At 35.7% G+C, this 27,516-nt stretch overlaps 1 long non-coding RNA gene across 1 annotated transcript; it reads right to left on the reverse strand.

Moving 5' to 3' along the window:
• Window positions 1–28: 28 nt before the first annotated feature.
• LOC121466636 lies at window positions 29–27,516 on the reverse strand. Its single transcript, XR_005976782.1, has 3 exons — window positions 27,440–27,516; window positions 22,116–22,144; window positions 29–504 (listed from the first exon to the last, which is right to left on the reverse strand). It is a non-coding gene; the product is annotated as an uncharacterized LOC121466636 (long non-coding RNA).

The following is a 27,516-nucleotide window of genomic DNA, read 5'->3' on the forward strand; positions in this document are numbered from 1 at the left end:
ACTCAAGCATGTATGTAAGCTTCTTGCAAAGGCTGTCTTATATCACTTTGGCTAAGTATTTATTGCAATTGCTTGTGTGTGTGCATGTTTGTCTATGTCTGTATGTCGTGTGTGTGTGTGTGTGTGTGTGTGTGCATGTGTAGGAGGAGGTTTGATGTTTTTCTCAATCTCTCTCTCTCCACCTTGTTCTTTGAGAAAAAGTCTCTCATTGAACCTGGAGCTCCTGAATTGGCTAGACTGGCTTGACAGAATACTGCAAGAAACTTCCTGTCTCTGTCTCCTCAATACTAGGATTACAGGTGTATGCTACCACCCCAGATTTTACATGGTTGCTGGGAATGAAATCAGGTCCCCATGGTTGCATGTCAAGTGATGGAGTGATGGAGCTGTCTTCTCATTGCCAAGTCACTTTGTTGAACTGTCCTTGTCTTCAGCACGGTGTGCAATCTCCGCCTTAAATCCTGCTGTTGAATGAGTGCAGTAGCATTAGAAGCCTTTTCGTATCTGTAAGAAAAAATAAATATTTCCTCACAATATATTATTTTTGATGATGAAGAAATTCTGTAGGGTTTTGCAAACTCTGTGGTTGTGATTTGATTTTTGAACAAGAAATATATTATATTTTACAACATGAAATGAAATTTTTCATCTGACCTCTTGCTTGCTCAGTTTCCATACTAATATCCATCAATATATTTAGATTTTTATCATGGGATTTCTTTCAGTGATCTAACACGCACACACACACACACATACACATATATACACATTTTCATTCAATACTTTAAACAGTGATGTACTATAGCATTCATCATCACTGCTCTATTTGTGTCATTTTTCATAATAATACATAACCAGCTATATCATTTTTACTGGTATATAGAACTTCAGTGCGTGATTATAACATTATTTATCAAACTTGTTTATGGTTGGTGGACATTTAGGTTGTACATATTCTTTTATTATCACAATTAATAAATTTAATGTGTTATTAAATTAATACATCATACCATACTTTCTTGAAGACCTTTTAAAAATACATCCCAGAAATTAAATAGTCGGGTGACAAAGTATTGCACTAGAAGCTTCCAAAGACCATGCAATTATATGTGACACAGAGTGGTCTTGAGCTTCAGGATAGCTAGGAGTACTGGCATTGACACCATGTTCAAATTGGTCACCTTGATCAATATGCTTGACCATAATCTGTGACAGACACACAGTGTTAATATTCCAACAGTGGGTTCCCTCATATGACCTCACCAAACTGTTCAAATTTTGACTATCATATTAGTGAAAAGATGTTATTTTTTTGTATAATTATATTTTTGTTAGAGTGAATACCTTTAAAATTAATTCTATTTTATTTATTTAATCTAAGAGTGAAGGACATGCATGCCACAAAACACATGGGGACATAAAAGGACACATGCAGGAGTCAATTCTCTACAATGTGGGACCCAGGTATCTAACTTAGGTAGTCGGACTTGGCAGCAAGAACCTCTACCCTCTGGAAAAATTTTTAAAGGCTCTTGAAATAATATTTTTGGAACAAGCGCTCACTTAGTAGCACAGGTTTGGCACAAATTCAGCAACTTTAAGCCTCCCAAAGCAGCCACAGTCGGATGCTCTTTTCATGTTGTAAGACATTTGTATTTCTTTTTTCTGGTGAACTGTTAGCATTTATGCTTTTATATTTTCCTATACAGTGACCAGTTTTGATCTCACCAACTTTTTTTCTTGTGATATTGGTATTAGCAAAATCAAACCTTTTATAGTATAACTTAACAAATAATTCTTATCTGTGTTATTAGCTTTTTTAATTTGCTTGAGCCAGTTTTGTCATATGAACACTTTAATTCATATGTGATTCAGCTGAGCAGTGTTTTCTTGTCCATATTTAGAGCTTTGAATCTTTAAGGAAGCCTTCATGTCTTAGGGTCTCTATTACTGCAGTTAAACACCATGATCAAAAAGCAAGTTGGAAAGGGAAGGGTTTATTCACTTTACCCTTCCACATTGCTGTTCATCACCAAAGGAAGTCAAAACACGGTAGGAATCTGGAGACAGAGGCTGGTGCAGAGGCCATGGAGAGGTGCTGCTTACTGGTTTGCTTCCCTGATTTGCTCAGCCAGCTTTCTTATAGAACCCAAGGCCAACAATCCAGGGATTGCACTGCCCAATATGGGCTGCTGCACCCCCCCCCCCCCGTTGATCACTACTTAAGAAAATGCCTTACAGCTGGATCTCAAGGAGACATTTCTTCAACTGAGGATCCTTCCTCTTTGAGGTCTCTAGCATGCATCAAGTTAACACAAAACCAGACAGCACACTTACCAACAATAAATAAAGCTTGATTTCTCCATTGCTTGTTTTATTATTTTATCACATATTTTGGTTGTAATATCTGGTACATGTATAACTTATTCTACTGTGCATGCAGTTGTCTTGTATGGCAGATCTGAGCATCAGTTCTTAGAACTGTACCTTCCATTGTAAGGATCACAATACTTTACTGCTTAAGTCTGAGGAAATCACAAGACCTTCACAGGTTTGAGCCAGAAGAATCCCAGCACTAAGAGAAGGAAGTGGATACACAAACCCAGTCTTATGAATAGCTATTTGCAGTGGATACCCACTGGAAAGGAAAAATCAGTTTTCTACAATGAAGTAAACTGTACATCAACCACATCTCAGCAAGTCCATGTTCAGGAAGAACTGGTCAACACAAAATGAATTCTACATTTTTATTTTTGTCTGGGTGACTCTGTTTTACTTTGTTTTATTCGGGCATTTTAATAACACATTTTATAATACATTTGTTTTATTCTCAAAATCTAATAAACATTTTATTTATTTTGCGACCTTTTTACCTAATTGCAACATTTGTCCTTCCTTTTCCTTGCTTCAAACTCTTCATTATAAGTTTTCCCTCTCTCCTTCAAGTTTATGACCTCTTTTTTTTGCAAATTGTTATCACATGAATAAATGTGTTTGTATAAAAAAATCCATATTCTTAAATAAAACCTGTTGATGCCATATATTACTTTATACATGTTTTCAAAACTGGCTATTTGACACTGAACTACCAATTGGTTTGCTCTTCCCCAAAGTCATCCTTGCTCAGGTCCTTGATGTTTGGGCAGTGAGGTTGGAAAGACTTTCTGGGTGCATATCTGACATTACAAGGAGACACACTCTCCCTATGAACTCCCTGATCCTCTGGCCCTTACAATCTTTCTACTCTGTCTTCTGTAATGTTTCCTGACTCTATGTGTAGATATGTTCTGTAGATGTATCCACTGCAATAATCTGTTGGCAGAGTCTGTTTGTTCGTTCTGACTGCCCAGACCCAAAATAACCACAGAGAAACTATATTATTTACAATACTGTTTGATCAATAGCTTAAGCATATTGCTAGCTAGCTCTTATATCTAGAATTAACACATTTCTAATATTTTATATTTTACCATGAGACTTGTGGCCTAACGGCAAGGTTCCAGCTGGCAGCTCACATCTTTCCCTTCTGGCAACTACATGGTGTCTCCCTGACTCTGCCTTATTTCCCCCAGCATTCAGTTTAGTTTTCCCCACCTAGCTCTGTTCTGCCCTGCAATAGGCTCAACGTAGTTTCTTTATTCATTAACCAATAAAAGCAAAACATATACAGGAGGACTTCCCACATCAGGGATTGGACTCCACATCTCTGAGTTTTGATTGTATTTTTTCTGTAAGAGTCTCCATGTGTTGCAAAGAAAAATTTCTTTATAAAGGGTAAGGACTACATATATCTCTGGGTATAAAGACAAATGTTAGATTGTTGTTAGGGATTATGCTACTTTATTAAATTGGTGATTGTAGATTCTCCAATAAGAATGATTTCATTGTCATGGCACATAATTCAGTGTATAAGTATGTACACATAACTTAATGAAATTTTCTCATCTTGGCTAATAGTACCCCCTCAATATTCAAAGACTACCCAACAAAAACCACAGTATCAGAAATGAGAAGCACTCTGTTTAGTTTTTGGACAGGTTATCTAAAAGACTCCCAAAACATACAATCTTTTATTGTTGCATTTGGTTACTTCTTGGAGGTGAAAGGTTAAATCTCTATTGCTGAAGACATATATCTTTCAGAAACAGGGCCGGGAAAAATCTGATCTAGAATGACCTAAATGTTATCTCTCTAAAGACTAGATTTCATGTGAGTTTCCAAAGTAGGGAGGCAAACAGCAGACCTATTATGATGCCCATTAGCTACATCCATGACCAACATGGCATGATCGCCCTATGGGTAACACACATATCTTGGCAGTAACCAATGGCTCTCTAATTAGACTTAAGAACCACTCAACAAGAGGAATAGCATGCCTGGCACTAGAATCCTAGATAGCTAGCTACTCAATGCTAATGAAATCATGTTCAGGCATTTTTTTTTGTCTTACTGGTCTTTTATTGTTTACTTTGATTTTTGTTTTTGTGGTTTTGCAGAGTTTGGGTTTTTTGAAAGAGAGAAAGAACACAAAGTCGTTTGGGTAATAATCTGGGGAAGAAAATATGATCAAAATACATTGTATGAAAAAATAAAAATAAATACATAAGTGAATCAACTTAAAATAAACCAGAAGCATCCTAAGACTCATGCAACCTTGTAATAGTTCTGAAACTTCCAGTTTTCTGTGTGCTTAGAGGCCTGATCTAACGACTTACATAAACATAAAGGCAGAGCAAATTTTATTCAAAAATTACTCCTGGCCATAGAGAACCTGTAAGTGCCAAACTTCACATAGTGGTGAAATGTATAACTAATATTAAAGCAACAAACATTCTACAAAGTGTAAGATTTACATTGTGCTTACATGATTTAAAAAGTTAATATTTGTAAGAAATTAAAAATAAAATATATTTTTTAACTTTGGTAATGTTAACAGAAGAAAATAAGTTATTTCAACATTTAAAGAAATTTTATTACCTGCAATCAATAGATATAAACTATAGTAGCTGAGTTTTGCCAATTATTTACTAGGGAAACAAGTGAATAGTGAGCATTTCCCACTTTTAGAATCTTTTAATGCAACACTAAAAGAGACAGCCATCTGTCCATTTGCCTGCAAATTTAAAGATTCCATTATTTTTTTCTGCTTTGTAGTACTCCAATGTATAAATGTATTAGATTTTCATTACCAAATCTCAGGTCAAGGGGCATTTAGGTTGTTTCCAGGTTCTGGCTATGACAAACAATGCTATTTTGAACATAGTTGAGCACATGTTCTTGTGGTATGATTGAGCATCCTTTGGGTAGAGACCCAAAAGTGGTATTGCTAGGTCTTGAGGAAGGTTGTTTCCTAATTTTCTGAAAAATCGCCACACTGATATCCAGAGGGGCTGTACCAGTTTGCACTCCCACCAGCAATGCAGAATGGTTTCCTTTACCCCACATCCTTTCCATCATATTGAGTGAGACCCAGAAAGACAAAAACCATATGTACTCACTCATAAGTGGCTTTTAAACATAAAGCAAAGAAAACTAGTCTACAATTCACAATCTCAGAAAACCTATATGACAATGAGGACCTTTAGAGAGACATACATGGATCTAATCTACATGGAAAGTAAAAAAAAAAAAAATGACAAGATCCCCTGAGTAAATTTGGAGCATGGGAACTATGGGGGAGGGTTAAAGGGGAGGAGAGATGATGTGGGAGTAATTTCTTCTTAATAAAGAAACTGCCTAGACCCATTTGATAGGCCAACCCTTAGGTAGGCGGAGTAAACAGAACGGAATGCTGGGAGAAAGAAGCTGAGTCAGGGAGTCGCCATGATTCTCTCACTCCAGACAGACGCAGGTTAAGATCATTCCTGGTAAGCCAGCTCGTGGGCTACAAAGATTAATAGAAATGGGTTAGATCAATATGTAAAAGCTAGCCAGTAAGAAACTGAAACTAATGGGTCAGGCAGTGTTTAAAAGAATACAGTTTCCGTGTAATTATTTCTGGTAAAGCTAGCCGGGTGGCGGGACACAGCCCGCTGCTCCGTATTTCAACAGAGTGGCACCCAACGTGCTAATGAACTCCACGTAAAACCTGACAGGGCTTAAAAAGGAGAGAGAGAAAATTTAAGACAGCTTTTTGCTGTTTGTGGGTTGCGTGCCACAAAGAAATTGTCCTGACTCAGCAGCAAGAAAAAAACTGGCCATTTTAAAATGCCGGCTTTCTGGGCTGTGCCGCCATTGCGATCTCTGTCTGGCTCCTGTGGGAGACAGAGCTTTTGAATGGAGCATTTGGAATAAAGCTCTACGGCTTGCTTGATGGCAATGTGGACTGCTGTGTGCCTGGAACTGTGTGTGGCTCAGGGGCACCAAATGGCTCTGAGGCAGGAGCAGCTTGGCTCAGCTCTGCCAAGCTGAACTGTGCTGGTCTCAGGCAGGAACTACCGTAATTAGCATAAAAACAGCGCATTTAAGGTTTCAACCAGGCAGGACACAGGCGGTACCGTATTACCTGTACATGGCGCAACTTAAGTTTTTAAGAACTGCTTAACATTTTAAGAAATGTTCCTGGATAGTAAAAAAATGTTACAGATTCACAATAAAACAGATTCAGACATAAAAGACCACACTGTTGGATGAATACACATAGACTTGAGAGAGAAAAGAAAAAAAATATAGAAAATAAAGTTAATGGTTTAAAAAAAAAGGTAAAGTCTTTAAAGAGACAGAGTACAGATAGTTAAGAGATTAAAAGAAATTAAGAAAAATAAGCCACATAAAAATGGAAAATTCACAGAGAATCTGGATTATGTAAATTGTGTTTTCTTTAAAATTTTTGACTGTGAAGGAGCTAAATACAGAGAGACATTTCATTCTATGGGCTGCCAAGTGGAACCAAAACGGATATCATGAGGGTATGACTTCAGAATTTGGGTCTAAGGATATGATGCTTTGGAAAGGGTCTTCTTTTGTTTTCACAGAGGACCAGACCCTGTGGATTGAATCTATCCCAATATGGTATGATAGACCACGACCTCCCAAAAAGTTCCTATGAACACCCTCAAAAAATTACTTCACTCAACTGGCAACTGAGATAAACCTGGCACACAGGTTACACCCTAAATGATCTGATTAACAGCGCCCCCATTCAGCAGGAAGCAGTTTGGAGAGAAAAAACTGTGCCCATGTTCCCAAAATATTGTTTGTAAATGTTCTTTTACATTTAAAGGGGGAAATGATATAGGTATGAGTAATTTGCATTGGTGTGGATTTTACAGTCAATTTTGTTATATGTATATGTATTTCTGATCTTGATTAAGGTATTGTGATTGTGTAGTTCATTTAAAAATGTAATATATAATTAAGAAATATAGGTTAATTGTTAATCATCAATAATAGTCAATCTTGTAGTCATGTTAGTTAGATTTTCTAGATATATAGAGATACATTTCAGTTAGATAGACATTCTTCATATCTTTCAAAGACTGCAGAATATGGCATTTAATGTTTTAATAACTTGGGACTTTTCATGACAATGAGACATATCTGCTCCTGGTGGCACCAATCTACTTCGAGAGGAAGATGGGCATCGAAGAGGATCCTTATGGAGTTGGATAGCCATTTGGGCAAGAAACTGTTCTTGACTGGACTGTTGCATAAAATGGACACAGAGAACCCGCAGAGAGAGGACTGCTGAACTTGCCTAAAGGTGAGACGGTCTTTTGGGGTTCATGACTCATGAAAGAGTCTGCGAGACATTCTGCAGGACACAGCAGATAGTGACTGAACTGTCTTTGAAATTTCCTGCTTCATGGAAATGTCTGCTGGATACTATGGGCCTGAAGGCTGAAGATGGATGCCCCAACCATACAAAAGAACTTTGGGTGACTGTCCAGGCAGCAAGATGTCTCTGTCATTTCTAGAGTTTTCTTATTTCTTGTTTACTTAGGTAGTATTATATCCTTCTGGAGTCTTTGATGGAGTTGAAGAATGAATAGATAGTTATAGTTTTCCTTAGTTATGATAAAAGATAAAATAGATATAAATATTGTAATTGTAATTCTTGCTTGATAACTGTTTTGCTATATGTAATTTTACTATGTTAAAGTTAAAGCCTTTCTTTTTTGTTTAAACAGAAAAAGGGGAAATGATGTGGGAGTAATTTCTTATTAATAAAGAAACTGCCTAGACCCATTTGATAGGCCAACCCTTAGGTAGGCGGAGTAAACAGAACGGAATGCTGGGAGAAAGAAGCTGAGTCAGGGAGTCGCCATGATTCTCTCACTCCAGACAGACGCAGGTTAAGATCATTCCTGGTAAGCCAGCTCGTGGGCTACACAGATTAATAGAAATGGGTTAGATCAATATGTAAAAGCTAGCCAATAAGAAACTGAAACTAATGGGTCAGGCAGTGTTTAAAAGAATACAGTTTCCGTGTAATTATTTCGGGTAAAGCTAGCCGGGTGGCGGGACACAGCCCGCTGCTCCGTATTTCAACAGAGAGAGAAAAGGAGGGGAATAGAAAAAATGTGTACTCAATAAAATCAATGATAAAAAGGAAGAAAAAGAGACAGATATGTGAGACTTGAAGGGAAGTTATAGATTGTTTTAGCTCTTTGAATCACTTTGCAATTTAGGAAATATGACTTACCAACCATAATTAGAGATGTTAGGGTATGGTGTGATAGTTTAAAGGGTAAAGGCACTTGCCACCAATTCTAACAACCTGAGATTAATCCTTGGGTCCCATTGGTAAAAGGACAGAATCAGCTCTGGAAAGTTGTCCTCTGTCTTCCACATGTGCTGTGGAACATTCTCTCTCTCTCTCTCTCTCTCTCTCTCTCTCTCTCCTCTCTCTCTCTCTCTCTCTCTCTCTCTCTCTCTCTCTCTCACACACACACACACACACACACACACACACAAAAACAAACAAACATTTTCTTAAAAGAAGTGGTCAATAAGCAAGGAATGACCTAATATCAGAAGGTACAAAAACTCATATTGTTAAGCAAAGAAAGAATAGAAGTAAAGTTCTAAAATCTAAGTAGGTTCCTATGTGGTGAAACGAATACTGTGTTTTTAAAAATGGTTCAAAAGAGTATATAGCACCATTACTCACTGGCTCTTGCAAATGTAGTCATTTGACAGTGGGTTTTTTTTTTCTCACTAGAGAGAAAGAACAATAAAGTTTAATTTTGGTCATTGATCTCCAGAGATACTCTGAAAAAGTGATTGATTGCAGAAAAGAAATGTAATTTCTGAGACATCAGGTCATTAAAGGAAGACAAATGGCTGCCCTACCTGATCATATTCATGACTCTCAGTGCAGCTGGGAAGATGAAGGTCCATGTAGCTCTGTCTTAACTCAAACAAGTAAAACTGGTACTTTTGTGCTTTTGATTCGCTGGACAAACCAATGAACCACCTGCATGCTGAATCTACATAGTATGAATTTTTTAATACTAGGAGTGTTGATTTATAGATGTCCTCTGAAGCTTCCCTGTTGAAGTTTGTAGGGGAGAAAAGAAATATACAGCTTGAAGGGCTGGGGGGTCATGTTTCTTTCCTGGAGAGTAGTACATCTGGGACTGACATTACAAATTAAACCAAAGCCAAAAAATTTAGCAGCTTGATAAGGTTTCCTCTGTAAAGTTTATAAAATTAATGACTGTGAATCCCATTTATATAAATAAGGAAACATGGGTTTCTTGACTTATAAAAATATGGGAGTGGCTAATAAAAGAAGACCAAACAGATGCAAAGGAGATTATGCTATTTTCTAAAATAACGATGGACTGCTGCTGTAGTACATGACAACTGAGCATCCTCTTCTAGCAACCTTGAGTGAGACGATTGATGCCAAACTATCACGTGAGTTTCTGTTCTGAGAACATAACCCTGACATAGCAAATGTTTCAGTTGTTCTAAAATGTTATTTTCTCTCACTGTAAATGGAAAGAATTGATGAGTAAATAAAATCCTGTCCTGGTATGTTCTAGATTTTAAACAGCTCAATATAGCCTATGTGGACATTGAATCATCAAAGACAGAGAAAAAAGTTAAAAATCTTGAAATCCTGTTGTAGCCAATCATTTTATAATAAATTGTGAAGGAGGTCAAGATACCAAAAATTCTTATTTGTGGAGAGTTGTCATGAACAGCATGATCAAAAGTCACACACGAATCAGGCTCCTTCCTCCCCTGTCATTTGGTTGCTAGCCATTTGGGTTGATGTTAGAGATGCAAAACCATTAAGAGGGAAAAAAAAAAGAAGAAAATTCACAAAGTATTGGCTAAAACCACTGACTTTCAGACTAAGGAAGAGACATAGCATTCAATGTAGATCATCAGTGTCTGTCAGAAACTCCTTCTTAACAAGACAGAGCAAGATAAACAGATAAGAGTGCATATGGCAACTATACATACAGACCAGCTGAAGAACAGTGGCTAGGGACATGATGCTAAGAGGAGCACTGAGAATGAACCACAAGTGACAGAATGGCTTCTTCAGAATCCTTCAGTGTTACCAGGTAACCCTTCTGGGAGGCCGATGACATTAACAGCAATGACTTTGTCTCATCCTTTGACTGTACATACATGTCCCAATCCTAGAAGACCAAATACATCAAGGAAAGAGAAAACCAAACCACTGAAAATTATACTGAGGCAGGTAAACCAACCAAGAAAAACAATGGTGCATATTCTCACTATGTACGGATCTTCACATCTTTAGAATTATGTGTGTCACTTAAATTATATGTAAAAGATGGGAGAGTAGAAAGCTACTGTAGAGAGAAAGTAAAAAAGAACTTAATAAAGAGGAATAATAGAACACAAGTGGTGTGAAGGGAAAGAGAAAATCAGGAGTTGGGGGATAATTAAGGGAGAATAATATGATGGCAAAGAAGAGAATCAGATGGACAGATAAATGATTAAATAAGTTTGAAAACCCACATAAAAACCTATTATTATAAGAATTTTTATATATATTTTAATTGGAATTGCCCCAAACCAGGAGCTAATGCTCATCCCAGAAACCATAGACTATTAAACCAAAAGTCCAGTTACCAGTATAGGATATCTGCTTTGAGTTGTTAGTCAAAGCAGTCCAAGAGACCCCCAAAACAATACAGGTCATTGCCATTGTTCTTGTTGTCCACAGAACTTCAGAGTGAGACCGTTTTGTTTAAGATAACATGCACCAGTCAAAGGACATGGAGAAATCAAGCTGGTACTGAACTAGAAGCCTGCTTTCTAGTAGCTCTATTTTAAGGAGGACAGGTTGCCTACAGAGAAAAGTTACCAAAAGTCTTGGCAGCTGTGAGCCCTGTGAACTGCAACAGTGCCCATCCAGCAAGATATGCCTATTGTTACAAAAGTGACAGAAGTGTCAGAAGGGTAACCAATGTCTGTCAGATTAAAGTCCAGCTCAAAATGAAGAAATACATAATCTGTACTATAAATCTATCCAAGAACCGGTGACTAGAGTCATCATAGAACCAAAGAAAACTACTACTACTATTTAGTTAAATTAACATAGGAGTAAACTACCTTCTAATGACTTACATTTATATACATAGATTAACCCAGTTCTCAACCTTCATCAAAAAAAGCTTATTTTTGCAGGGAACCTAAGTTACCACAGAGAAGCACAAATAATCAAAATGTAGAGAAAAAGTGGCTGTGCTGGACTCATTACCAAATGGAACACACAACTCAGGGAACAGCATAGAAAGGGTAGAAAGAGCCAGAGGTTTAGAAAGACTACTGTGATATAGTATTTTCTGGACATTATAGGGATGTTACACTCATAAACTCTTAAAAGATACGGTTGCATACACAAGACCTAAAGGAGATCAAGGAAGTCAGCATTACATTATGGATGTGACTGACGGCTCACAAGGACTCACTTCTAGTTTATAAACTCCAAGTAGTCTGCGATGGGGGCTCCTGATACGTTGCCCATGTTACAGTGGACATTCATGTGCTTTAAGGTAACAGTAATTGGTCTCTGTGGGTTATATGTAGTTTTAGTTTATAAAAGTAAATGAAAAGGTTAGATGTTGTAGACTATTATTTTAAGATGTGTTTCATTTGTGTATGCTGTGGCACATTTATTTAATGATCCAAAGATGTGTTGCATTTTTTATGTTGTGTTTGTTTAACTGTGAAGCTGTGTTACTTTTCCTGTCTAAAATACCTGATTGGTCTAATAAAGAACTGAATGGACAACAGCAAGGCAAGAAAAAGTATAGGCAGAGCTGAAAGGCAGAGAGAATAAATAGGAGAAAAGACAAAAAAGATCAAGGAGAGAGAAAAGGAGAACTCAAGGCGCCCACCACCAAGCTACACAGCCAACTATGGGGTAAGAAGTTAAATACACACACACACACACACACACATATATATGTATATATATATATACATACATATATATATATATATATATATATATATACATATATATATATATATATATATATATAGAGAGAGAGAGAGAGAGAGAGAGAGAAAGTTAAACATCCAGAAGCAAAAAATAGATGGGATAATTTAAGATAAAAAGAAAGCAACTAAGGCTGGGCAGTTATAAAAAATGCTAAGCCTCTATATGTGGTTTATTTGGAAAGTGGCTGGTGCCCCCCCCCAAAGAACAAAAGACCAAAGAGTAAAAAAATAACCAGCTACACTTAGGAAGGAGAACTGGAATGAATTGGAGCAAAGGATTAGGGGTGGATTTTATAAACATATAATGTATTTCTGTACTCTTAAAAAATATCAACTAATTTTAAACTTCATGAAAGTCAAAATATTTTAATTTAAACCTTTTGGCATCAGTGACAGTTAATTTTTATATGTTTAATAATACCTTAAAATCATTAGTAGATAAAATATAAAATCAGTGCAAATTTACACCTAAGAAATGTTCCAAGCCCAGGCAAGCAGTTAATAGATCACTAATAGTCACGAGATTTAAATTACATCAGTATTATACAGAAAGAAACAATGGTGATGAGTCAGAAGAGGGACTGGAAATGGCACATACATATCCAGCACACTTTTTCTTTCTCTAAAAAACCTCGAATTGTTGAAGCCCCTCAGCTAGTCAGTCCCTTCCCCGTCCATGCTGGAATTGTGACTTGTTTGATTTTGCGTAGCTGTTGTGTAGACTGTATCCTGGACATGGCTGCATTATTGTACTCATGAATTCATAGCGGCTGTGGTTGCCTTTACGGAGTTTTAGTAATTGGATGAATCAATATGTATTATCTTTGATGACAATTCTTTTAAAAATATTTACTGTTACTGATATTTTGTCAGATATAAAATATATAAATAGTGGCATAAGTATAAACGGAGACTGCTTGTTCATTTAATGACCACCCAGACCTGAATAATCACACAAAAACTATATTAATTAAAACACTATTTGCCCATTAACTCAGGATTCTTATTAACTAACTCTTACATCTTAAATTAACTCATTTCTGTTAATCTGTATATTGCCATTAGGGCTGTGACTTACAGGTGCCAGTATGTTACTCCTTTGGCAGATACATGGCATCTCTTCGACTCTACCTACTCTCTCTCTATATATATCTCTTCCAGCCTTGCTATATTCTGCTCTTACATAGGCCAAAGCAGCTTTATTCATTTACCAATAAGAGCAGCACACATGCAGAAGGACATCCCACATCACATAAAATTTGAAAAGTAGATCGGACTGAAAGTATTATGATATTAGTTCGCTATAAAAACAAAAGTAAATGTCTATATTTCAAAGTGAATTGATAACATACTATCATTTGATAATAAAGAATTTGAAACGTAGCCTTATGTGTTATGTATGTGTCAAGCAACAGAAAACATTTGCTCTCCTAGAAATCATTACTACTGTATTCACCTGCTTGTAATGAGAAGATCTTGAAAGTTTTGTCTGTTACCTACAGCCAAGATCTATGGCACAGATGGATGCTCTAAGAAATAAGAACCGTGCCAAAACCTGCTTCGAGTTATTCAATACTGCTTTTTGGATATTTTGTATTAATTTTGTCAGTATATATGATATAGACTGTATAACATAAGTATATATCATATAAGAAAATAAAGATGAATTATCATGTCCCATGAATTGGTAACAAAGAGGAAAATTGGTAAAAGCTCCCATTTGAGTGTCTGAATTATGTCATATAAAAAATTAGTTGATGGCTCTGGTGTATTTGTGAGTACGCTGGCTAGATTTTGTCAATTTAACACAAGCTAGAGTCACTTGGGGAGATAGAAGTTCAATTAAAAAGATACTTCCCCACAGATTGGCCTGTGTTTAACCCTGAGGGGCATTTCGTTGACTAATGGTTGGTGTGAGAGGGCCATCCCATGTGACTGGGGAGGAATACCACCCTGTGTAAGCAGTCCTCAGTTGTAAGGAAAAGCAGGCTGAGCAAGCCATCAAGATCAAACCAGCAAGCTTCTGCTTCAGTTCCTTTCTCAAGGTTCCTGCTTTGAGTTCTTCCCTGACCTTCTTCAGTCATGAACTGCGATGTGGAACTGTAAGCTGTAACACGAATGGGGCCTGTTTATTGTGGTTTCTGTCCCGCCCGGTACCCCAAAGCCAGCAAGCCCCAAAGAAAATCACACATAGGTCTCCATAAATTATAAGCTGATTGGCCCATTAGCTCTAGCCTCTCACTGGCTAACTCTCACATTTTGATTAACCCATTTTTCTGATCTATGTTAGCCATGTGTCTCAGTACCTTTTTCAGTAGGGCAGATCACATCCTGCTGCTTCGGTGATCTGGGCAGGAGTGGGAGTAATCAACTTCCTCCTTCCCAGAATTCTCCTGTTTACATTGCATCATTTCTCCTTCCTGTCTGGTTTTCCTGCCTATACTTCCTGCCTGGCCAATCAGCATTTATTTAAAGCATGATTTACAGAATAGAGACAATTCTCCTGCACCAGTAAGCTTATATAAACCAATTCCTCCCCATCATGCCATTGGTTTTTATCACAACAAAATAAAGCTAAAATGATTAGTGAAGTTGAAATGCCTAAAATGGTGCTGTTCTAAACTCAGTAGCTCTACTTAGAAGCATTACTGCTGAATCTTCACAACTTTAAGATATTTCTGTTAGTGCAGAATTTGAGTCAAGTTTATATAAGCTAACCACATGCTACCTCAAAGGCAGTCTAATTTTTCTGGGAACGATGAACAGAGAATGGCTTTAAAATTGTCATTCAACAATTTAGATATATAATTTTAACTTCATATTTAAAGAGTGAGAATTCAAATAGATTGGTTAATGCTAAAAATTAGTACACTTTCACAGATGAAACCATCAGGATGGCTATGTTTTCTGCAGCCAGTTCTATTTAACCTGCTGTCTGAAGAACGTGGCACTAATTAAACCTTTGCTATTTATCCAGTTAAATCTATAGCCTTCTCAAGCTTAGAGTGCCTAATTAAACAGCTTCTGTGGTTATTCAGAAAATAAGAGTATGTTACTCAATTTAACTTATGTCTTGTTATCACATTGTGATCAGAAATCAATCAATTTACTTTACTATTATCAATAAAAATGCTGAAGCATTTGTACAATGTTTACAACTCAGTATTTTAAAGCAACACATTCTGTCTGTGGATGGCTTCTCATGAGGGGCTGATTTCTACTATAGTTATATAATGATGTTAGCCAAGGCTTCTGGTAGTAGCAATTGAAGAGGAATGAATTTTTTATAAGGCATTCTCATGCAGAAGGGATGTGGAATATGTGTATATGTATTGCTTTTTTGGGGTTGATGAATAAAGCTGCTTTGGCCAGCGACTTAGCAGAGGTAAAGTCAGACAGGATATCTAAAAGAGATAGAGAGATAGAGTAGGCAGAGTCAAGGAAACACCTTGTAGTATCCAAAGGAGAAGGATGCCAGAACATTACCAGTAAGCTACAGCCCCATGAAGATACATAGATGAATAGAAATGGGTTAATTTAAAATATAAGAGCTAGTTAGGAAAATGCCTGAGCCATTGGCCAAACAGTGTTGTAATTAATATAGTTTCTGTGTGATTATTTGGGTCTAGGCATCCAGGAAACAAAAATGCGGTCTCTGGTTACACAGAAGAATAAGCACAGTGTGAGAAAATACACTCTTTAGATGCCTTCCTACATTTGAATTTAGTGTAGTGCTCCAAATCCCTCTGTGGCATTTTGAGGATGAGCTATTTAGAAAGATCAAGAATCAATATAGTATGTCTTAAGAAAGCAATAACCCTACACAAAGAAAGTCATTAAATGATTTTCAAATGTTTTAAGTTACTTTTGGTAAAATAGAGACTAGAACTTATTTCAGAACTGTTCTTGTTTTTTGCAGATTAATGGCAGGAAAAGAAATTTACTTAAGATCTATAACTATGTGGAATATTTATATGACTCTGATCAGATGAAGCAGAGGGGATACAAGTATGCAAATCTTGAAGTTAGTGCTTCTTAATATTATTGCTATATTATACCCTTTAATTCATTACTTTCTCTAATTAATTTTCCAGTTAGTTTGGTCAGCAGTTATTATATTCAATTTTAATCATTATATATATATATATATATATATATATATATATATATATATATATAACCTAGGTGAAATCCTTGGCTGCTGAAATATAAGAAAAAAAGTTAAGTGATAAAAACACACCAGGAAAAACATGGATCCTGTGCTCAAAACAACAACATCTTTACACCCTTGGTTGTTTTAATTATGGCTATAGCCTATGTGGTTGAAACAAGTCTGAATGTTTAATTTCTTTTGGCCATTGATTTATACAGATATTAGTTAATATTCTGTTTATACATAAATTTATAAAAACGTAATTTGAAAATTGTTTGATGCAAATAGACTAGAACACTATCTCTCAGTAGAACTCCTTTTTTTCCTCTCTTGCTTTCTTCATTCCTTCCCTCCTTACCTTTGCTTTGTTTTATGGGGCACAGTATTAGGGATTCATTTAGGACCTTACACATGGTAATCAAGCACTCTGGGAGTTAGCGCCCCAACTCTGACTTACCACTATTTATGTCTTAGTATGAATAAATCTTTATTGTGGGATCTTTGTCCCAGTTTTGTGCTGGTTGTTTTTATGTTTTGTCTTCTAACTTGATAGAGGTTACAGTCATTCAGGAGAAAGAAACCTCAATTGAGAAAATGCCTCCAACAAACTGCCTGTCTATAGGGGAATTTTCTTGATTAACAGTTGATGTGGGAGGGGCTCACTCACTCTGTGCAGTGTCATCTCTGAGGAAGTAATCCTGAGCAGCTCATGGGGAGTAAGACAGAATGCAGCACTCATTCACAGCCTCTTCATCAATTCCTGCTTCCCGGTTTCTGCCTTGGGTTGTTGTCTTGACTTCTGTTATAATATCTTGTGATTTGGAAATGTAAGTCTAATAAATCCTTTCCTTTCCATGTTGCTTTTGGTCCTGGTATTTATCACAGTAATAGGAAACTAAACTAAGAAAGATTTGTAGGACATTTGGCAATATCACGGACTTACTAGATTCCTGTAACACACTCCCATTTGTGACAATAAAACAAAAGATTTAGACACTTTCAAATGACTCCGGGGAATCAAAATCATTCCTGACTGAGACTTAAGACTTTAATGTTTCCCCTGATTTTTGTGTTTAAAAACAGGCTATTTACTGGGTATGGCAACACATGCCTTTGGTCACAGCACTCTTAGCATAGATAGGCAGATTTTATGATTTCATAACCAGCCTGGTCTACATAGCTGTGGTTACTATAATTCTTTCTTCCTAATCTCATTGACTAATAGTCCAGAAGGTAATCATACACATTGATTATGAAAGTTCTCTAATGCTTTTGATTGATTTCATTTTAGAAATCTGTAATTGATTGCTCAGTAAAAGTGTATGAGACCAATATTCTCTATCATTACATGTGGATAACATTTTGCCTGTGTCCTTTGAAAGTCAAATGCAGTTGTTTCTTAATATAGAATCATTGGCCTATACACTCTTGTGTCTTTTTAATATGCTATTTCATTTTTTTGAGCGATAAACACTGGCTATTGAAAAGGCAGATGCTGTTCCATCCTCTGCTTTAGTAGTCTGTTGGAACACGGTTCAATAAAGCAGTCATGTGAGGAGAATTCTTAATGTTTTTAAGAAAGCTCCAAATGAATTTGTGATCTCAGTTTCTTATAAAAACACAGAATTGTTTTTGGAATATGCTTTTGTGCCCCTGACATGTATAGTACATGGGAGTGAGTTTACTAAGATTATTCATTACAACTGACTGTCATTTGTTTATATGCATGTATGGAAAACCATGTTTTGTCACACGTGGCTTGTCCTTGTAATTGTACACTTTACTCATGTGACTTCTCTTAAACCTCAGATTATAAATTGTCTTCCATTCTGAATAAAGTTGTCTATTGTGTGTCTTTAGTCAGCCTCATTTATCAGCTCCATTCCCCATGCCCCACACCCCCTAGAGCAGTAAACAGCAATGTTTACTTTCTACCACATTTCAAACATATGCTCATATTTTTCTTCTTGTAGTAGTTTGATACACATTTTTTTGTGTGTTGGTTATTATGGTTATGTTAAATAAAGGATATATTTACTTTTTTGCTTTTAATTTTTTTCTGTGTATGTATGAGTGTTTTGCCTGCATGTTCCTCTATGCACCATGTGTACATAGTGTATAGTACATGGAGAGGTCAGAAGAGGCGTTAAATCCTCGGGGATTGAAGTTAGAGGTGGTTGTTGAGTCTCCATAAGGGTGCTGGGAATCAAACCCAGGTTTTGGAAGTGTAAGCAGTGCATTTAATCACTGAGCCCTTCTTACAGCCCCTTACTTAAAAGGGCTTAATATAAGATCTTTCAGTACTTTTCCTTCAACTATGTTTTCTTAAGTTTATTATTATTATTATCATTATTATTATTATCATCCTTATTAGTAGTAGTAGTAGTATTTGGATTTTTTTCTGTGTGCTAGTTTTTTTAATTCTTCAACATTTCCTATTCTTTACAAGTTGAATTATTTTTGTTTACAATATTTGACACTTATACTCATTTTCTTTTTTCTTTCTTCACTTTCTTGCCATTATTTCTATGTCTTCACTCATTTTATTTCCTTTAAGTCATTATATGCTGTACTTACTTGTGTTCTTATTTATAGTTAAATCTTTTTTTTAATTATTCTTTTAGGTCTATTTATGTCCTGGACTCTATCATCTCAATGAGTCCTTTTATTTCTGGCTTTTGTGTCTACTATAATTTATTCACTACTTTTAGTTTATTTTGAAATAGATTAGTTAAGGTCCTGATGCTGGGGGTTCTTTCTGGCATGTTTCAACTGATATTGAGTGACGTTAATCGGATATTTATTCTCCTTTTCTCTTTAACAATATTTTTAAGAATTTGGCCTGTAAACGGTAGTATTTTTGCAAATAGATTTCCATGAACCTTCTCAAGAAAATACTTCTCAAGATTTTTTTTAAAATTTTTTTAGTAGCTGGTTTAAAATATGGTGGTTTACTCTCCACTTCCTGGCTTTTGACCTTCCTCGTCATCTGATTTCTCTTTTTGAAGGGTTCATTCTGCGAGGTTTCCCTTTCTAAGCATGCTGAAAGTTCTAGCGCTTACTGCTGGAGCCACTTTAAAAATGACTGTTGGGTTTGTGTCATCATGTTATGATTTTGGACATCGTCATTTACTGTCGATTATTCTTTTCACATTGGCCACTGTGCCTTGCAGAAAGTCATCCTAAGAGGGAACCTTAGGAAAATGCTTCTATAAAACCCAGCTATAGGGTGTTTTCTTAATTAGTGATTGATGGGGAGGGCCCAGACCATTGTGTACAAAGCCAATCCCTGGGTGGTGGTCCTTGATTCTAATAGAAGGCAGGCTGAGCAAACCACGGAGAGCAAGTCAGTTCCTGCCCTTGCTGTTGTAAATAGCAAACTGTTTTGTGGAAGTGCGAAAGAAATGAACCCTTTCCTCCTCAAGTTGTTTTATCATTGCAATAGGGACCCTTTAAGAAAGGAGGTTTCGGTTTGCTTCAGAAGAGTGATTTTTGGCAGTTTGCCCCTATTGCAGTGTATGGCCCTATACATGTGCACAGACGGCACTGATTGGACTCAGTGGGTTATGAAAATAGGGCAGGAAGTTGGGGATATATGAGGGGTGTCTGGAAGAACTTGGAAATAAAGCAAGGGGAGGATATATATATAGAAATTCTAAAACAATGAATTGTTAAAACTCTATGAAGTAGCTTTTCTTGATCATTTTTTCAGATAAAGATATGTATAAATGGTGATTAAGCAAATTTAGAGAGGAGAAAGAGCAGAGATACATTTTTATGCATGTTGGTATTAAGACTGGCCTTTAATTCACTATTCTTAACTTACCCAAGGTTATTGTGACTGAAAAGTCATACTGAAAAATATGGCTTGTAGTGTTGGGTAAAGTTCCTTTGTGTCCAGACAACCAACCATTTGCCATTATAAAACTTTGTTGAGCTTTACCCAGCTGGAGACAGACATCCTTGACAACATCCTTCACTTTGCTTAGTTCCTCTGGGTCTGGTGAAGGTGTAAGTGACAAAACAATCCCACACCAGTTCAGAATTATGGATAATAAAAGAATTTATAGATATAGTTCTCCGTAGTTATGATAAAAGATAAAGAAAAAGTATATATAAGTATTGTGACCATAATTCTTATTTGATATCTGTTTTGTTATATGTAATTTTACTGTTAAAGTTATAGCCTTCCTTTTTTGTTTAAACAGAAAAGGGAAAATGGTTTAGGATGTCCTTCTGTTTATGTGTTGCTTTTATTGGTTAATGAATAAAGAAACTGCCTTGGCATTTTGATAGGGTAGAACTTAGGTAGGCGGGGAAAACAGAACTGAATGCTGGAAGGAAGAAAGCAGAGTCAGAGAGAAGCCATGGATCCTCCACCTGAGATGGACGCCAGTTAGAATCTTGCCAGTAAGCCACAGACACATGGCAGTACACAGATTAATGGAGATGGGTTAAATTAATATGTAAGAGTTAGCCAATAAGAAGGTAGAGCTAATGGGACGAGCAGTGTTTTAACGAATACAATTTCTGTGTGGTTATTTTGGAGCTAAGCTATCTGGGTGGCCAGGACAAACAAGCAGGCCCTCAACCTGCAACAGTCTGGTATTTTTTTTCTAGTATCAATGCTCTTTAGGACTTGGCACTTATTTCTGACTAGGGTGTCTAAAGTTTAAAGGGCTATAGCTTAATAAAGCCATAGGACATTCACTGATAAAATGTTTTGCTGGATTAATCATTCTTAATAATGGAGAAAACACATTTATTTAATATCCACCTTGTTCAAAGACTCATTTTTATCTTAAATATATTTGTTGTAGCTATAGTTATAAAAACTTTAATCTGTAAATACATACGAAAATATATTTTACATTTTTTGTTTATTTGTGTGTGTGCATATGTGAGTGACATCGCACACTGTGCAAATGTAGGTCAGAGGACAACTTATGGAAGTTGGTTCTTTCTTTCTACCACATGGGTCCTAGGAATGAAACTCAGGCATCAGGCTTAGCAAAAGTTCTTTTTCGCTCATGAGTTATTTCACTGATCTCTCAGTATAGTAAATTTTTGCTTTCTTAATTTTAAAATTCAAATGATTTGTATTTTTCAAACTCCTAATTCTTCTACTTAGTTTTATTTAATTTTTTTTCTTTTTTCCTTTACTGAAAATAGATTTTTCTCACACATATATGCTGATTATAGTTTCTCCTCTCTTTACTCCTTCATTTCCTCCCCCTCTCTGCTTCCATATAGATCCACTCCCTTTCTTTCTTTCATTAGAAAACAAACAGACTTTTAAGGGATAATAATATAACAATATATAATATAATATAATGATAAATCAAAAACTAACACACTGGAATAAGATAAAACAAACAAAAGGAAAAGAGCCCAAGAAACAGATATAGTTACAGAAATGCACACATCCACATACTCAGGGATCATATAAAAATACTAAATCATATAAAAAAATAGTTACAGAAATTCACATTCACATACTCAGGGATCATATAAAAATACTAACCTGGAAGCTCTAATGTGTAGGCAAAGGACCTGTAGGGTAAAAAGAGAGAAGAAGAAACAAATATGGCAGCAGAAGGGGCCTGGACCTGAGTAGAAACTTGAAGAGGAGAGAACAAGGCCCACTCAAAACAGTTCATTTAAAATTGTGTATCCATAAGAGAGATAATGAACATTCAGGTTAGTAGTGTTATCAATGGGTGATTACTAAAATGAAGTAGAATCATACAATAGGCAGAGGTCAACTTCTGTAATTACTATAGGTCATGGTGAAGAATTTAAGTTTTGTGTAAAGTCTGATTGAAAGCCATCAGATTGTTTTCAACAGAAGCCTATCATAACCCAGCTGTATTGTGAAATAAATAGAGTACATGCTGTTGGAACAAATGGAGTAATATCATCAGCTTAATTGAGGCAGCAAAAATTTACTTAATCCTTTTGAACTTCATTTATTGTGTTTTAAAAGATAATGACACAAATATTAATTAAAAAGAATTTTGTAAGTTTAAATGAAAATACACAATAATTCTTTTGACATGTATGTCAAACAAATTGTAATAAATGTAGGTTCATTCTTCCTGTTCTACTTGTGTTTTCTCCTTAATTCTTCAGAATAAGCCTATGTTAATTGTTCTTTCTTCTGTGTGCTTATGATATTTCTTACCTATAGAAATCACTTTAATTTTTTATCTCATAAATATGTTTAGAGCAGTATGCACATACGCAGTACTTAATGATTTTAAAAGTTTCAGTGTACATATGCACATATACCAACTATGTGATATTCATGTATTATCAACAAGATTATAAGTGCAAAGCATATATAAAGAATGTTAGTACAATGTTCTGGTTAGATTTTTGTCAACATGACATAAATCTAGATATATGTGAGAAAAGGTAGTCACAATAGAAAAAAAAAATGCCTTCGTATGATTGGCCTGTAGCATGCCTGTAGGATTTTCCTAATTAGTGATTGATGTGGAAGGGTCCAGCCTATTGTGAGCAATGCCATCCCGGGCCATATAATCCTGGGGTGGATAAGAAAGCAGGCTGAGGAAGCTTTATGGTAGAAGCCAGTAATCAAAATTCTTCCATGGCTCCTGGTACTGTTCATGCCTCCAACTTCCTGCCCTGAGTTCTAGCCCTGACTTCCTTCAGTGATGACCTGTGACGTGGAAGCATAAGCCAAATAAGTATTTTCTCTTGCATAATTATGTTCATGAAATACTTAGTTGGCTTTAATAAATTCTTAGCTATTATTGAATTTTTTCCTGGATCTACCTATAGGAAATCTGAAAGTAGAACAAGGTTATGGTCTGTGGTAAGTTTTGAGCTTGAGGAAGATAGAATAACCCACAGAAAAGACCCAATAATTAATCATTCATAAATGAAATGAAGTTCAAAGGAAGTGTGGAAAATGTTCACATACCAGGGAATGACTCATTTAGATCCACATGTGGCACCTCCTACACATGTGCACGGGGCTTGAGCATCTGACTTTCTCACACAATCTGGCTGAGACATCAGAACCTAAACACCCAGATTAAACACTCCAGACCCTGAATTGCTTTAATACACGTAAAGCAATAAATCTCCAGGATGAAAGACACATAAAATGGCAGAGTTCAATGAAAAGCCATGTGCAAGCCATGTTTGTGTGTGATTTATTGGACAAAGGGTGAAAGCTAAAAGCCCCTTCCTTGCCTCCTGTGTTAATATTAATGCAGAATTAGCAACATCATGTACTTCATAGTGTGCAGAAGTAAACATGATCAATTTCTTTGACATTTCAGAGTGTAGCATGAAGTCAACTTCTTGTGATTTTCTAATAAAAGAATCACAGAAGGAATAAAATGAGATCGAATGCAAGCACAGCAAGACTGAGTACTCACAACTACATAATTGTTAATGCTGGATTGTGTTTTTGTGGTGCCTTTCAAGAAGAATAGAAAGAGGACACTTTTCAATACCACATAATTAAAACAAATAATGGTTGCTCTATTTTGCTTTCTTTGCATTTGTGATTTATATGTTTTGCTGAATACATAGTTAAAGCCATGTTGGCTCTGTAGAAACAGCAGCATACCCCTGCATGCTCCATAAATCATGTACAAAAGTGCTGTGAGTACCACCATTTACTGAGAGCAACTGATGTTTTCTATAAACATACTATTAATATGAGCATCAAATGCAAAATGCATACTAATGTAGTTCAATATTTGACAGGATCATCTGAGTAGTATTAAGTCATTTTCTCTCTTCAGTTGCCACTTCCTTCCACATCCAATTAATTCTATCTTCTTGTAGGTGTCCACCATGCAAAGATATGTTTGACTATTGCTATATGTCAAGGAAGAATTATTTGTACCACAAAAACCAACCTAACATTCTAAGCTTTGATAATTCCAGATTACCTTTTATTCAGTTACTTTATTTCCACAATCAAAAAAAGTATTAAAGTCATTACCATCCAAACAGCTATAAAAGTCTCCATAAAAACTCTACATGAAGTGAGCTGTTAAACAGACAGAACAAATATAGTATATGTGGCCAGATTCATAAAGAGCAAATTAAAGTGAATGACATTCATATTCTAACGAAAAAAATCCAAACCTCAACAAAAGAATTAAAAATATATTTCCTTACTGGGAAAAGCAAACTATTTCATCTCCATGGTTCATTTACACAATGGAGTACTACACAGCAGAAAAAAAAATAATGTCATCGTGAATTTACAGGCAAATGGATAGAGCAAGAAAACATCATTTTGAGTGAGGCAACCCAGGCCTGGAAAGACATCATATATACTCACTCTTAATTTTTTTTAAACATAAAGCAAATAAAACCAGCCTACAAATCACAATCCCAGAGAAGTTAGACAACAATGAGGACACTAAGAGAGAGCAGGGCAGGATAAAGGCACTGGGACTTGTTTTTATGAGATGTTTTGGCTTTTTGGGACCTTAGTCTATATGAATGCATAGCTCCCTAGGCCTGGATGGGGGGGGGGGGCTTGGACTTCCCAAAGGGCAGGGTTCTCTGCCCTCTCTCAAGTGAGACATTTCATTGTATGGGCTACTAAGCTCAACCAGCTTGTATATTATAAAGGTTTCTTGATTTCAAAATTTGAGTCTAAGGATATGTTGCGTTGGAAAAGAGGTTCTTCTTTTGTCTCCACAGAAGATGAGCACCTGTGGATTGCTTCCAGACCAATATGGTTTGATGGAACAAGATCCCCTGAAAGGTTGCTGTGAACACCCACACAAAGAAAATACTTTGTCCAATAAACAGCAGGAAGCAGTTTGGAGATACTGTGCCCATATTCCCAAAATTTGTCTATAATGTTTCTTTTCCCTTAAAGAGGGATATGCTATAGAGATGGACACTTTGCACGGGTATGGATCTTGCTCTTTTGATAAAAATTTAAGGTCAATCTTGCTATATGTACATTTCTGCTCTTGATTAAAGTATTGGAATTGTGTAGTTCATTTAAAAATGTAATGCATAATTAAGAAATATAGGTTAATAGATAGTCATCTATAATAGTCAAGCTTGTAGTCATGTTAGTTAGGTTTTCTAGATATATAGTTGGCAAATCTCTTAAAGTGTTATATTTTATCATTGATCATATCTTGCCTGAAAAGTTGGCCTTGTAGTTCTTATGTTTCATAGCTGGGTTAGACTGTTGATGCCTTTTAACATTCTCCCTAATACTGGCTTAACAAATGTAAGCCACTAAGTCATATACTTGAGGAACAAATTATTTTTCACTTTAGCTTATATTCTACAGTGTGTTGTGTGCATGCATGCATATGTGTGTATGTATGTATGCTATGTTGGCATATGCATTTTGCACATATGTGTGCAGATATACTTGCTTATGCACACATGTTGAGGTCAAAGATCAATTTCAGGTGTCATCCTCTACCAAACTACTGCCTTATTTTTTGAGACAGGGATTCTTCTTGAATAAAAGTTTTATATTTCCTCTAAACTGGCTATCCTGTGGCATCAGCAATTGCCTATATTTACTGCCCTCCCCCAACACTGGGGTTACAAATATACACTACCACATTCAACTTTTATGTCAGGGTTAGAGATTTAAACTCGTGTCTTCATGCCTGTGCAGCAGACATTTATGTTATGTAAAAATGTATTGCATTCATTCATTTTTCACAATATTTGCTTAACTAAGAAAAATGTATTTCTTTCGTTTAATTATGTAAAGATGTGTTGCTGTTTTACCTTGCCTAAGACATCTGATTGATTCAACAAAAAGCTGAATGACCAATATCAAGGGAGGAGGGATAGATAGGACTTTCAGACAGGAAAAGTAAGTAGGAGGAGGAGGAATTTGGGCAAAAGAGACGAAGGGAGATATCAGGCGTTAGCCAGACAGACATGGAGGAAGCAGGAAAGTAGGGCATATAGAATGAAAGAAAGGTAAAAGGCCCCAAGGCAAAATATAGATGAATAATAATAGAAACAGGTTAAATAGAGTTAAAAGGGCTATTGGGAGAAGCATAAGCTAGAGCCATGTATTTATAATCAAAAAGTCTCCATGTCTTTATTTGGGAGCTGGCTGGTGGCCCAAAAAATTCCACCTACACCATGCTAAATAACTAGCATGGTAGGTAACAGCATGGAAATTTCTCATCTCTGTTTAAGTCACTATTTCATAAACTTTATTATTAACCATGAAAAAAGTTATCATACATTTGAATTCACATGTTCATAAGATTAAATATGTATAGGAAAGTTTTATTTGTTGAAAAGCATATAGGAATATTTCGGTCTCATCATTGCTTATAAATGTGTGTGCATATAAAAGAAAAAATCCAATATAATCCTTATACAACTCTTAATATTCTGATATATTCAGTATGTCTATTGTTATTGCATATGTAATTTTTATCTGTTTAAAATATTAAATATGAAATATATAAATACTATGATAACATAGTATTTTAGACTCAGTATAAAAACTAAAATTATTATGAATAAAATGATTTTATGTCATTGTTTAAACTTTTAAATCAGGAGTCTTATGAACTATAACAGTACAAAATGCCATCTAGAGATTTTAAAAACAATGTTTTATTTTAAATAAAAGTCAATTTGTGACTCATAAATCATTTTCATACAATATGTTGCCATTTATTCAGCTTTAGCACAGATAACAGTTTAAAGAAGGTAAATAACTTCTTTTTTAAGTCTTAATTCAATCTGTGAATGAATTCAAATTAATCTTTAATCTAAATTTAGCTTTTCTAGTTCCTTGTAATTGGAATTTAAGAAGTAAAGACTTTAAAAAAGTCCATTACTTACTTCAAAAATATGTCATGGTAATCACTCATAGCTCCTCTGCAGGAAACGTACCATCTCAAATTCAATTTCTTGAAAAT

The sequence above is a fragment of the Microtus oregoni genome, unplaced genomic scaffold (genome assembly GCF_018167655.1).
Source record: "Microtus oregoni isolate MIOR12 unplaced genomic scaffold, Mior012 000033F_ref0000390, whole genome shotgun sequence".
Lineage (NCBI taxonomy): Eukaryota > Metazoa > Chordata > Mammalia > Rodentia > Cricetidae > Microtus > Microtus oregoni.